At 36.8% G+C, this 12167-nt stretch overlaps 2 long non-coding RNA genes across 5 annotated transcripts; both read right to left on the bottom strand.

The window, feature by feature from the left end:
* Positions 1-287: 287 nt before the first annotated feature.
* Positions 288-1027, bottom strand: LOC125470612. Its single transcript, XR_007252913.1, has 2 exons — positions 797-1027; positions 288-504 (listed from the first exon to the last, which is right to left on the bottom strand). It is a non-coding gene; the product is annotated as an uncharacterized LOC125470612 (long non-coding RNA).
* Positions 1028-1261: 234 nt separating this feature from the next.
* On the bottom strand, positions 1262-5096 carry LOC103952792. 4 transcript variants are annotated; one of them, XR_007252909.1, is made up of 10 exons: positions 4728-5096; positions 4555-4624; positions 4030-4168; positions 3782-3884; positions 3542-3623; positions 3362-3403; positions 3160-3210; positions 2384-3042; positions 2216-2287; positions 1262-2122 (listed from the first exon to the last, which is right to left on the bottom strand). It is a non-coding gene; the product is annotated as an uncharacterized LOC103952792 (long non-coding RNA). The 4 variants fall into 4 exon arrangements; XR_007252910.1 differs by having other exon boundaries at positions 4054-4168; positions 4723-5096; XR_007252908.1 differs by having other exon boundaries at positions 4054-4168; positions 4728-5095.
* Positions 5097-12167: the final 7071 nt, after the last annotated feature.

The raw sequence follows: 12167 nt of genomic DNA on the forward strand, positions 1-12167 counted from the left end.
TTAGTATATCAAGCCGTGAAAATTTTCTCTACCAAACCACTCTAAATCATCCAATGCTTGTAGTGTGAAAACTAAAAGGAAAATGGAATTTGCAGATGAATATAATTTCTTACGTTATGGACTTGATATTGAATCATACATGGCTTTATACAGTAAAAGGAAGTCTACTCTAGGTAAATACATCCTGATTGCTTGATAATTACATTAGGATCCTAGCTATAATCACTCTTAAGTGAATCGTTGACTTATTTTCTTTCCTTAAACATGTAACATGAAAAACTTTCCCGTGATGTAACTTTGAATAATATTTTATTCAATAATAAAAATAAAAAAATTTACAATCGGGGCGATCCCTGATGGGTCCTAGATGGCCGACTCATGGGACTTACTTTCCTATTCCAGGTGGGTTAGAAACTATCGGTACGCCTATTTGCGCCCGTTTCTTTGCCAAAATGGTCTCCACTTGCATTTGCAGATGCTGCGACCTCCTAATCATCATCTTCCCTGCATCATATGCAATGATAAGAAGAAACTTCCGTTATCAGTTGACATATATAGATGTTAAAGGCTGGTTACCTTTTCACTTTTCTAGTTTTTATTTTTATTTTTTTAATTTGTTTGAGAACTAAAAATTAAAAACAAAAAATAGAAATCAAGACGAATTTTAAATATAAAAAAAGTAGCTTTAATTTTCATTTAAAAAAATCGCAAATGAAATAGTTATCAGACCTAAACTAGAATTCAATACGTGCATGAGAGAGAGAGAGGGGAGAGAAAGAGAAAGAGAGAGAGTAACTGTGTATTGGATCTTCAGAAACATTGGCAAAGACTAATTCTGATGAGAACAGTAGCAATAGAAAGAAGGGGATCATGTAAACGCTGCAGGCCTTGTGAACCATTTTAATTACTTGAGATATGAAGTTTGGCTCCTTCGTTCCGTAGCTATTAGCTAAGCTAGCCCTTTTTATATATTGTGCGACTGGGCTACACCGCATATACCTAAACGCGTTTTAGCCTTTTTTTGAATTAGTAATTACTAGAAAGTTTTGCCCGCGCGTTGCTGCGGGATTAGAAATTGTGTGAAAAAATGTGTTTAAAGGTATAAACACATCAACTTTATCACATCTAATTGAATTACTGCATCAACATATTGACGCGCTTAATATGAAAATCCATAAACTATTTGACAATATGAAATCCAACAATCTCTAAAGATGAGAAATGAATGTAGAAATTCAGCAATCTCTAAAGATGAGAAATGAAAGTAGAAATCCTATCTCATATATATTAAAACAATTAACAAATTCTCAGTAAATGATCACAAAAGAGGTATAAAAAAGTAACTCAATTTCTTAATTTAAATCAGTTCTCACCATAACAAAATAATGATATCGTTTTCACATTAACTTGGATGATCACCAGCATTAATAAAACCAGTGACTTTGTGCAAGCAAACGACCAAATTAGATGCAAGCCAACCAACTTCGAATTTGACCAAATAAAAAAATAATTACAATTAAACTAACCTCTTATTCCCATATGAAGTAATTGTTGTTCCCTGATTTGCCTTTGTGACATCTTCTTCCCATATGAAGTAGGTGCTCAATCAGTTGATATAAACCATTTACTTGCCATTTTATTTATTCTTTACCTTTTGTTATTGTGATGTAATTCGGTAAGTCATTCTTATTGGGCGGTTATATTTTTCTCTTAATTTTGTTTGACATTATTATTTAATCAAGGACAGCACTGCTTATACTAAAAAACTGATTAAATAAACTGTGTAAAGACAGTGAGATAACAACATTTGGCAACTATAAAGAGTAGTGAGTTTGATAGACAGCTTCAAAACAAAGCATGTGCTAAGAATCTTAAATTTCGACTGTAGTCAGTTTGATAGACAGCTTCTTAAAAAATTGGAAAATGAGAATAGATTTGTTGAATTTATGTACAGATAAATTAAAACTTGTACAAAAAGCAAGTATAAAGAGTAGTTACCTAATCTTTTTTGGAAGAATCGGAATCTGTTTTTTGCAGCAATTGGAGATGACTTTTTTTCAATAGCTTGATAGGAACTCGGTCAAAGTCCTGCGCATTTTCTTCTGAGATATCTTCTACATCACTGTTTGAAATTGGTCCAAAGATCGGCAAACATGAGCATGCAATAGTTTAAGATTTGGACATTGGTAAAAAAAATTATACAGTTAGGAATGACCTTTGTTCAGAACTGGCAAAAAGACATCTTCTGACCGAAGAAGAATGGGAAAAGTAGTTTAAAGGAGGTACCCTAGGAAAGGGAAAAGAAAAGGATTGAAATACATGAAACAAAATTGTATCACAATAGAATTATATTATGAACAAAATAAGGATAGATTGTGTTTACCTAGTGTTTTTTTGCGGGAAATAAGTCTGGTTTTGCATGAGTTGGAAATGACCTTTTTCTGGCAATTTTATAGGATGTCAAGAAGTTTTTGCCCGTTTGTGTATGCGAAATGTACATTAAATAAGAGTTTGATTAAACATATGAAAAAAATATTGATTAATATGGTGTAAACACAAAATTACACATCGGTCAGGATGAGATTGCAATTAAGGGTTAAACCCCTCAGTCGTCATATGCATTCACAGAATGTAAACTGATTGGTATGTTTAAGCAGTAATGATGATACTTTTGGTCTAGCATAGTTAGCAATATGTGCAGTACATGTATTACCCTAATTGTATCTTATTATTAATCATTATAAGACTAAAATCTCTCCTCAAGCTTGTAAATAAGGTTGAGTTTAAATTGACTTTCCTACTTTGAACAAAACTTTATTCAGATACATCAAATAATCAGAATCATATAAAAACCAAGCATCCTAGTAGCTAGCTAGTACATGAAATCGTGGTTTCACTGATTATATTAAAAATATTAGGAAATTTTTTAGATACAAAAAGCAAATAAAGTTTGAAAAATCACTCATTGAATGTCCCAAGAGATCCTTATTTACAGCAACATTTCCAATCCTGGCTAGCCATCTTCCATATTGATGACGTTTGCTACACAGAGAAGAAACAAAACAAAAAGATTTTAGAGATTTTTATTTGGTATTTATATTATTTCTCATCGATATTTTATCTAAATTATTATATAAAATTATGAATAGCTATTAAGACCTTGTAATTCTTCTGTACATTCAGGCCCCTCTTGAGAATCCATTGCTTTTCCTGTAAAGACCGCATTATGTTAGTAATCAATTAGCATTTAAACGCTATTGTATATATAAATCTATTGAATGCATGATTAGTAGCATGAACTAAAACAACATGCTTTGACAGTTAAAATGGTAAGCCAAATTATATGTCAAAAAATGCTTACCCAAGTAAACTGAACATCCATCATTTGATTGTAATTCCCCAGCTAATCAAAGAAAAACCAAAAATTAAAAAATAGAATCAGCATATAGTATGGAAAATAGTCAGAACAAAAGCAGAATTTGACTGGAAAAAAATGCACATTTCTTGTAATTAAAAACATCATTGTGTTTTCTTGACAAACCTTGCTTCCCTTCCTGCTCTACCCTTCTTTGTTGCAACTATTGTCCCACAGATGCGCTTCGTATTGACCAGTCCATCTATACCTGATCAATAGAAATGCATCAAGAAATATAAAAAAAACTTAGCATCGAGGCAACTGTTCTTTACGGTTTCATATAACAAAAATGCTCAGTCAACCATGAATAAACAATAGCAATCATCGCTAATCAATCTTTCACCAAGAAACAACAAAAAAGCATACTTTTGAATATGCATTTGCGAGTAAATTTGTTGTCATGCCAACGTCAAGCTCTGGCCACCGAACTTATGACAATTTCCTCCATGCAACGTTGAAGTTCCAACTCCTGGAACAAAATGCAAGTACTTTCATAATTCTTCCAATTCCTTTCTACATTCAACCAAACAAACACCATGTACTTGTCCTACCAATCTATTATAAACTCCTTCCACGACAAAACATTCATTTCACAAAAAATTAAAAATTCCTACCTTTAAATTGCTCCAAAGGCATACCTTTGAAGATGCATTTCCCAATAAATTTGTTGCCAATGTAGCCATCGAATCAGAATGTCAACCTCTAGTAGTGGCCATCAGAGAAATTTGTCGATGTAGGATTAAATTGCAACTTCTGGAACAAAATGTTAGAATTTTTATCATTATTTGAATTCCTATAACAAAACAAATAAAACTAATTCTTGCAGACCCTTTGCGTTTTCTACCATTCAAGAGTCCTTTGAAAATCTAACAGTCATCTTTATAAGCATTGCTAGAGCATGAGATTGGATAAAAATGCAAACATGATCCGAATTTTTAAAAACCTTTACGATAAAAAAAAAAAAAAAAAATTCTAAAACCCTTTGATTAGTTTTCAGACTTACAATTTCAACCCCAACGGAGGTAACCGCGAAGTAACAACATAGGGCAGATCCCATGGAAGCTCTTAGACAATTAGTAAAAGATGAATGCTTACAAAACTGAAAACAAAAACATTTAATCAAAGAAAAAAATACATACTTGATCACAAAGGGCTTGCAGCCTTGCAAGCTTGCAGACAAAAACCCCAATATTCGAAGACCAACGTTTCCTGAAAGCAAAAATCAAACCAGATCAGACAGCCAAAAGCAAATCACCAAAAAAATTTAAATCAAGTACACAAAAATCAAACCAGTTCGATATTGAGACCTTACAAAATCTTGGCGTCGGGGAAGTCATTGTCTGAGTGCTTCTCGACCTTGAACTGGAGCTGGTAACCATCGGGAAGTTCGCTGTTCTGTTTGGCCAAGAATTTTGAGCTTCAGAGAGAAAGCTATGCAGGAAAATTAAAGTAGATGGAGTTGACGAAGAGCAGCTAATTTGGAGTTGGATGATAACGGCAAATGGAGAACGAAGAGTTTCTGGGAGACAGAACAACAGAGAAAAGGGGAGAGGAAAAGAAGTGAAAAGCAACAGAAGGAAAAATAGTGAAAAGAAAGAGAAGATGCCAGAAGACGCTGCGATGGTCGACAGGTGGAGTGGAAGGGCAAAAATGCATATTTACTGTAGAGAATCCTAAACAAAAGGCAGCCATACAGCATTGTAATGGCATTTTCGCCATTTTACTGCTCTAGAACAGTACCACATCAGTTTGAGTTTTAGTATATATAAATTTGGCATTGAACTGACTACTGCATGCCAAGTCAAATATTAATGAGACTAGTTCAATCTTTCATACAATGGAGCTCGTATATGTACGTGATTCGGATCCCCACTCAAATTTAAAACCAAATGACTTGGACATAAGTTTGAGATAATTAATAATATATTGACGTATATTAAAATATGAGAATATGAAAGTAAAAGAGTCCAACAATGGTAGAAGGAGAAATCTTGCAAGGACTTATAAGAGGTTGAGCTACTTTGATATTGCCAATTGGTTTTATGGTAGAACCTGAACTTCTTCATGGTATCAAAGCAGGTTGTCCCACATGTGAAGTCGAATGACCACACATGCTCCACGTCACCCAATTCGTGTTGTCCACGTGTTTGGCTTAAAAATGCGCCACACATAAGGGACGTATGAAAATGTGAAGGTAAAAGAGTCTCACATTAGTAAAACAATAAATTTTGCAAGAGCTTATAAGAGGTTAAGCTACTCCCCATATTGTCAATTGGTTTTATGGTGAAACCTCAACTTCTTCACAAATGCTATGTGTAATAAGAAAACAATAGTAACAAGAGAACTTTCATGAAAAGGGTTTGGGCTAAGTTTATTTTAACCAAAAATCATGCTATAATTTTATTTAATGAAAAAGACTTAAATTTTAATGAAAAACCCTTAAACTTTAATAAAAATGACAGAAGAACTTAAATTTTAATGAAAAAGACATAATTTTATTATTAAAAAGAACTTGAAAAAACTAACGCGCGGGACCCGCGCATCCTCACACATATTGTTTATGAAATTTAACAGTACTACATTGTTTATGAATTTTACTGCAGTGTTTATGAAACTTACTACATTGTTTATGAAACTTAACGGTACTATACTGTTTATGAAATGTAATGGTACTACACTATTTATGAAATTTACTACATTATTTATGAAACTTACTATATTGTTTATGAAACTTATTATATTGTTTATAAAACTTAATAGTACTACACTGTTTATAAAACTTAGCGGTACTACACTGTTTATGAAACTTAACAATACTACTCTTTATGAAACTTAACGCTACTGCATTGTTTATGAAATTTAACACACGCTAGGCACACACGTTTATATTTTATGTTTTTTTTTGTCTTTGTCATTAAATAAAATTATTAGATAATTTTTTATTAAAATGCAAAATTTTGAAGTTATTTTCATTAATTTTCTTTAATTATAAAGGTAGACGGCTGGACTATGAACCAGCTTCCAGTTATGCGTGAAAACCCGGGCTAGTTCAAGAAGGTGATTAGTTTTTGTGTATGCAAGTAATACAATTATATCAAGCTCGTACACATATGTTGGTATTAGACTTGTGGAATAGTACGTACCTGCTCCTTCTAGCTATTCCGTCTCATCTTGCAATGTGATCTCATTATTTGTAGTAATTTAATGATCATTTCTGCCAAATAAAAATAATTAGTTGACGTAGATGCTAAAATAGGTGGGCACTGATTAGTTGAATCAGTTCTTAATTTATACATAAACACACTAAACATTTGATTGTATTAAATAGTTTTATTCGATGTCTAAAACGACATGTCAAACGAGACCTAATTATTGCATGATAGTCGAAATGTCTGCCATTCAGCAATTATATATGACAATTCCAACGTGTTCCTTACGAAATATTGAAAACCTATATCGACTATTGTTTAAGAAACTGATACAACAAATCCTGATAAAATATGAACCTGCTAGGGTTTCGTGGGTTCTAAGGTTTAAGCCATGAGAGAGAAGTGTTGAAGATGGTTTTGTATATTTGCTTAATGAAACAATTACAAGATGAAACATATATATAGGGAAGAAAAAGAACATAAGCCTAATTTTGCCTAACTTACCTATCTTGCTTGACTAACCTAACTTGCCTAACTTTGAACAAGAAAATTGACTAGCCTACCATTATTCCAACATGTTTATTTCATGCATTTTAATTGCTTAATACTCCCCCTCAAGGTGGAATGTGAATGTCAATCACACCCATCTTGCCAAGTAATGAGTGAAACATCCCTTGTCCAAGCGGCTTGGTAAATATATCAGCCAACTGTGCTCCAGTACGAACGTAGGCTGTCGTGATAACCCCTGATTGAATACGTTCACGAACAACATGGCAATCGATTTCTATGTGTTTGGTACGCTCGTGGAACACGGGATTGGCTGCTATATGAAGAGCCGCTTGATTGTCACAATGCAGTTTTGCTGGCACATGATGATCAACTCGTAAGTTAGCCAACAAGTATTTCATCCATGTAAGCTCACACGTCGCAGAGGCCATGGCACGATACTCTGCTTCTGCTGAAGATCGAGAAACGGTGGTTTGTTTCTTAGTCTTCCAAGATACCAATGCTCCTCCAAGGAATATGCAATAACCCGTGACAGATCTCCTTGTAATTGAACATCGAGCCCAATCGACATCACAATATCCAGCCAAGATTAGGTCCCCCTTCGAAGGAAATAGAAGTCCTTGTCCAGGTGCCCCTTTCAAGTATCGCAAGAGACGATGGACTGCATCTAAATGTGGTTTTCTTGGTTGTTGCATGTATTGGCTGAGTACATGAACTGCATATGAAATTTCCGGTCTAGTGATAGTAAGGTAAATAAGTTTACCAACAAGTCTCCTATACTTCGAGGCATCATGAAGAACTTGCCCTTCTGTTGGAGATAACTTCAAATTTTCTTCCATGGGAAATTTTGCAGGTTTGGCACCCAGTAAGCCGGCTTCATCAAGAATGTCAAGCGTGTATTTCCGTTGTGAGATAGAAATACCTTGAGAAGACCTAGCCACCTCTATGCCGAGAAAGTATTTTAATGGTCCCAGATCCTTGATTCGAAACTGAGTGTGAAGAAACTGTTTGAGATCACGAATGGCCTCTTCATCATTGCCTGTGATGATCATGTCATTGACGTAGATTAGTATAGCTGTGAATGAGTGATCACGTACCTTGGTAAACAAGGAATAATCGGCCTTGGATTGTTGATACCCAACTTGGTGTATAGCAGTGGAAAATTTGTGAAACCAGCTTCGAGAGGCTTGTTTAAGCCCATAAAGTGACTTGTTGAGTCGGCATACATTGTGCTCCCCCTGACGACGAAGACCAGGAGGCAGTTGCATATAGACTTCTTCCTCAAGATCTCCATGGAGGAAGGAATTTTGAACATCCATTTGGTGGAGAGACCAATGACGAACAGAAGCTACGGCCAAAAGACATCGGACGGTAATAAGTTTGGCAACTGGGGTGAAAGTCTATTTGTAATCGATACCTTCACGTTGTGTAAAACCCTTGGCAACAAGGCGAGCTTTATAACGCTCGACAGACCCATCTGAATGATACTTGACCTTGTAAACCCATTTGCAACCAATAGCTCGATGCCCGGGAGGGAGACGAGTGAGAGTCCAAGTCTGATTTTGTTCCAAGGCTAGGAGTTCAGCTTGCATGGCGGCTTGCCATGCAGGATCACTATTAGCTTGCTCAAAGGTAGTGGGTTCAACAATGTTGGAAATAACACAAGCAAAAGAACGGTGTGAAGAAGAAAGATGAGCATAAGAAACATAGTGAGATAAAGGGTAACGTGTACCTGACATGGAAGAGGAGGTGGCACTGGGAGCAAGAGAGTGTACATGATATAAATGATAGCCCTGAAGTCGTACGGAGGGTTTTGGAGGACGGTTGGAGTGGCGAATGGCAAGGGGAAGAGGGGAGGGAGCAGGCTCGGTGATGAGAGGGTCCGAGGAAGGGTTGGTGGCATGGATAGAGCGTGTGACTTGTGGTGGGTCGTGCAGTGGGTCGTGTGGTGTGTCGTGGGATGGAAGGGGGATGGTAGTGGTGGTAGGGGCAGGTGAGTCGATGGTAGTATCAAGGGGAAGGGGGAGAACAACACTGTCAGGTTGGTGATCTGGGGGTTGGGAAGGAAAGGGAAAGGTGTCCTCATGAAAGATCACATCACGGGGTGTGGAGAATTTGTGGGTAGTGAGATCATAAACACGGTACCCCTTTTGACCAAGAGGATATCCAACAAATATGCATTTCCGAGCACGTTGATCAAACTTGTGTGTGGGAGTGAGATTTGTGGCATAGCATAAGCAACCAAACACACGCAAGTGATGAAAATCTGGAGGTGTACAATGTAAAAGCTCAAATGGGGTTTTGTGATGGAGGAGTGGTGTTGGTAAGCGATTGATTAAATAACATGCCGTTTGAACACTTTCCCCCCAAAAAATTAAAGGTAAATTGGCTTGAAAACGAAGTGCTCGCCCAACATTTAAAAGATGGCGATGTTTTCTTTCAACGACCCCATTTTGTTGGGGAGTAGAAGGACAAGAAGTGTGAAACACAATACCCTTGCTATCAAAAAAAGAACGTAAAGAAATGAATTCAGCCCCATTATCTGCCCTAATCGTCTTGATCATGCGATTGAATTGTGTTTGAACCCAAGCAATAAAAGAACGTAACAACCCTTGTGTTTCAGATTTTAAACGCATAAGATGGATCCAAGTAAATCTTGAATAATCATCAACAATAGTCAAAAAATATCTAGCCCCCGAATGAGAATTGACTTGATGGGGTCCCCAAATATCACAATGTATTAAATCAAATGGTGCTTGAGATGAAATAAAGCTTGACGGAAAAGACAAACGAGTTTGTTTAGCAAGGGGACAAATGTCACACAAATGGCTAGAATCAAACATAATAGTTGGAACTTGCTTGGTCAAAAGTTGTAAGGGACCAGTGGAGGGATGTCCTAACCGTCGGTGCCAAAGGTTTGAATGACGGTTGACATTGTGAGCTAAATGAGGATTTTGTGTTGACGACAAGTAATAGAGCCCATTATATCGCTTGCCCAGGCCAATCGTCCTCCTCGTAGCCATGTCCTGTATCACACAAAAGGTAGGAAAGAAAATCACTATGCATTGTAGAGACTCAGTGAGTTTGCTAACGGATAACAAATAAACTTGAAAATTTGGAACATGTAACACATCATCAAGTTTAAGAAGAGGAGTTGCTTGGACGGAACCAACAGATTCTATAATGGCTTTTCCCCCATTCGGCATTTGTACATAATCACACATAGATTTCTTGTGAAGCAAGTGAGGTGAAGGAGATATATGATCCGTTGCCCCACTATCAATGATCCAATATAGGTTTTTCTGTGGTAAGGTTCCTGACATTTTAGACAGAGGTGTAAGAGTACCTGTGGCGTTTGCATAACGGTGAGGATTACCATCCAAGTTGTTTTTCTTGAGCATGGCCATGATCTGGTTGTACTCTTCAGGAGTGAACTTGGGGCTGTCACCGTTGGTTTCATGATGGTGCTGATCCGTGACTGTGGCGACTTCACTGCCAGTCTTTGTTTGATTAGCCGCAGGTTTCTTCTTGTTAGGAGGAATCATCTTTTTGCCATGGTATTTGTGCCCCGGTGGAAAGCTATTGAGATAGAAACACCGATCTACGGTATGATATTTTTTATCACAATATGAGCATTTAATAGAGGAGTTACCTCGTTGTGCAGCAGATTCCCTATGGCTTGTCAAATGCATCGCATGCAAACTGTTGTTATGACGAGTGAGAGATACCTCCACTTGTTTCTCTTGTTGTAAAACAAGAGAGTATGCCTTCCGAGTGTCGGGAAGTGGCTGCATCAACAAGATTTGCCCACGTACTGCGGCATAGGACTCGTTTAATCCCATGAGAAACTGCATCACTCTTTCCTTTTCATCACGTTCATTGATCTTCTTCAAACCCCCACAAGTGCATGTTGAGGGCTCATGATAGGACGTCAATTCATCCCACAATGCCTTTAGTTTGGTGTAGTAGACTGAGATCGATTGTTGCTCCTGTCTGTGCTCAACAATTTCTCTCTTAATTTGGTAAACACGTGAATCGTTCCCTTGAGAGAAACGATCACGCAAGTCAGCCCACACATCTGCTGCTGAAGTGTAGTAGGAAACGCTGCTTGCAATGTCTTCATGTACAGAATTCAGGATCCATGCGAGAACCATGTCATTGCATCGTTGCCACAATGCAAATTGTTTATCTGTTTCAGCAGGTGGGTCAATGGTTCCATCGACCAAACCTAGCTTGTTCTTAGCACTTAGACTGATGCGCATAGCACGGCTCCATGTGTTGTAGTTGTCTCCTTGAAGGGTTTTGGAGACCAAGATGTTCCCAGGTTGATCAGAGAGGTGTAATAAAAACGGGTTCGAGAGATCAGTAGCCATCTCTAATGGTTTTGTGTTGGTTCCTGAATCACTCATGATGACGATGTTGTTGGTTGTGGTGCGGAAGTGTTGAAGATAGGTGGGGTATTCAAAGTCACCAGAAACGATGCTCTGATACCATGATAAAATATGAACCTGCTAGGGTTTCGTGGGTTCTAAGGTTTAAGCCATGAGAGAGAAGTGTTGAAGATGGTTTTGTATATTTGCTTAATGAAACAATTACAAGATGAAACATATATATAGGGAAGAAAAAGAACATAAGCCTAATTTTGCCTAACTTACCTATCTTGCTTGACTAACCTAACTTGCCTAACTTTGAACAAGAAAATTGACTAGCCTACCATTATTCCAACATGTTTATTTCATGCATTTTAATTGATTAATAAATCCGAACTCATACACACTGGGACTCGTAGAGTTTACTTTGTTTAGTATTACACAAATTAGTTTTGTTTAGTATTACACACATCATTTTGTTACAAATTATATTGTTCATAAGAATTTAGCGACAATAGAGAGAAACAAAACCCCAGCTAGAGAGAAAAGAGAGAGTCCTACACCCTAGCCGCCGACTCATGGCTTTGGTTTTAGGGTCGCCCATGAACCACACATATTATACCCCTTTCTTCTTCTTCTTTTTTTTTTTTTTTTTTTTTTTTTTTATTTTTTTCTTTAGTCCAACTATCAATCACAACATCATACGATTTTCAAAATATGATCTAA

The sequence above is a fragment of a genome, unplaced genomic scaffold (genome assembly GCF_019419815.1).
Source record: "Pyrus x bretschneideri cultivar Hongxiangsu unplaced genomic scaffold, Pyrus_bretschneideri_v1 Contig50, whole genome shotgun sequence".
NCBI lineage: Eukaryota > Viridiplantae > Streptophyta > Magnoliopsida > Rosales > Rosaceae > Pyrus > Pyrus x bretschneideri.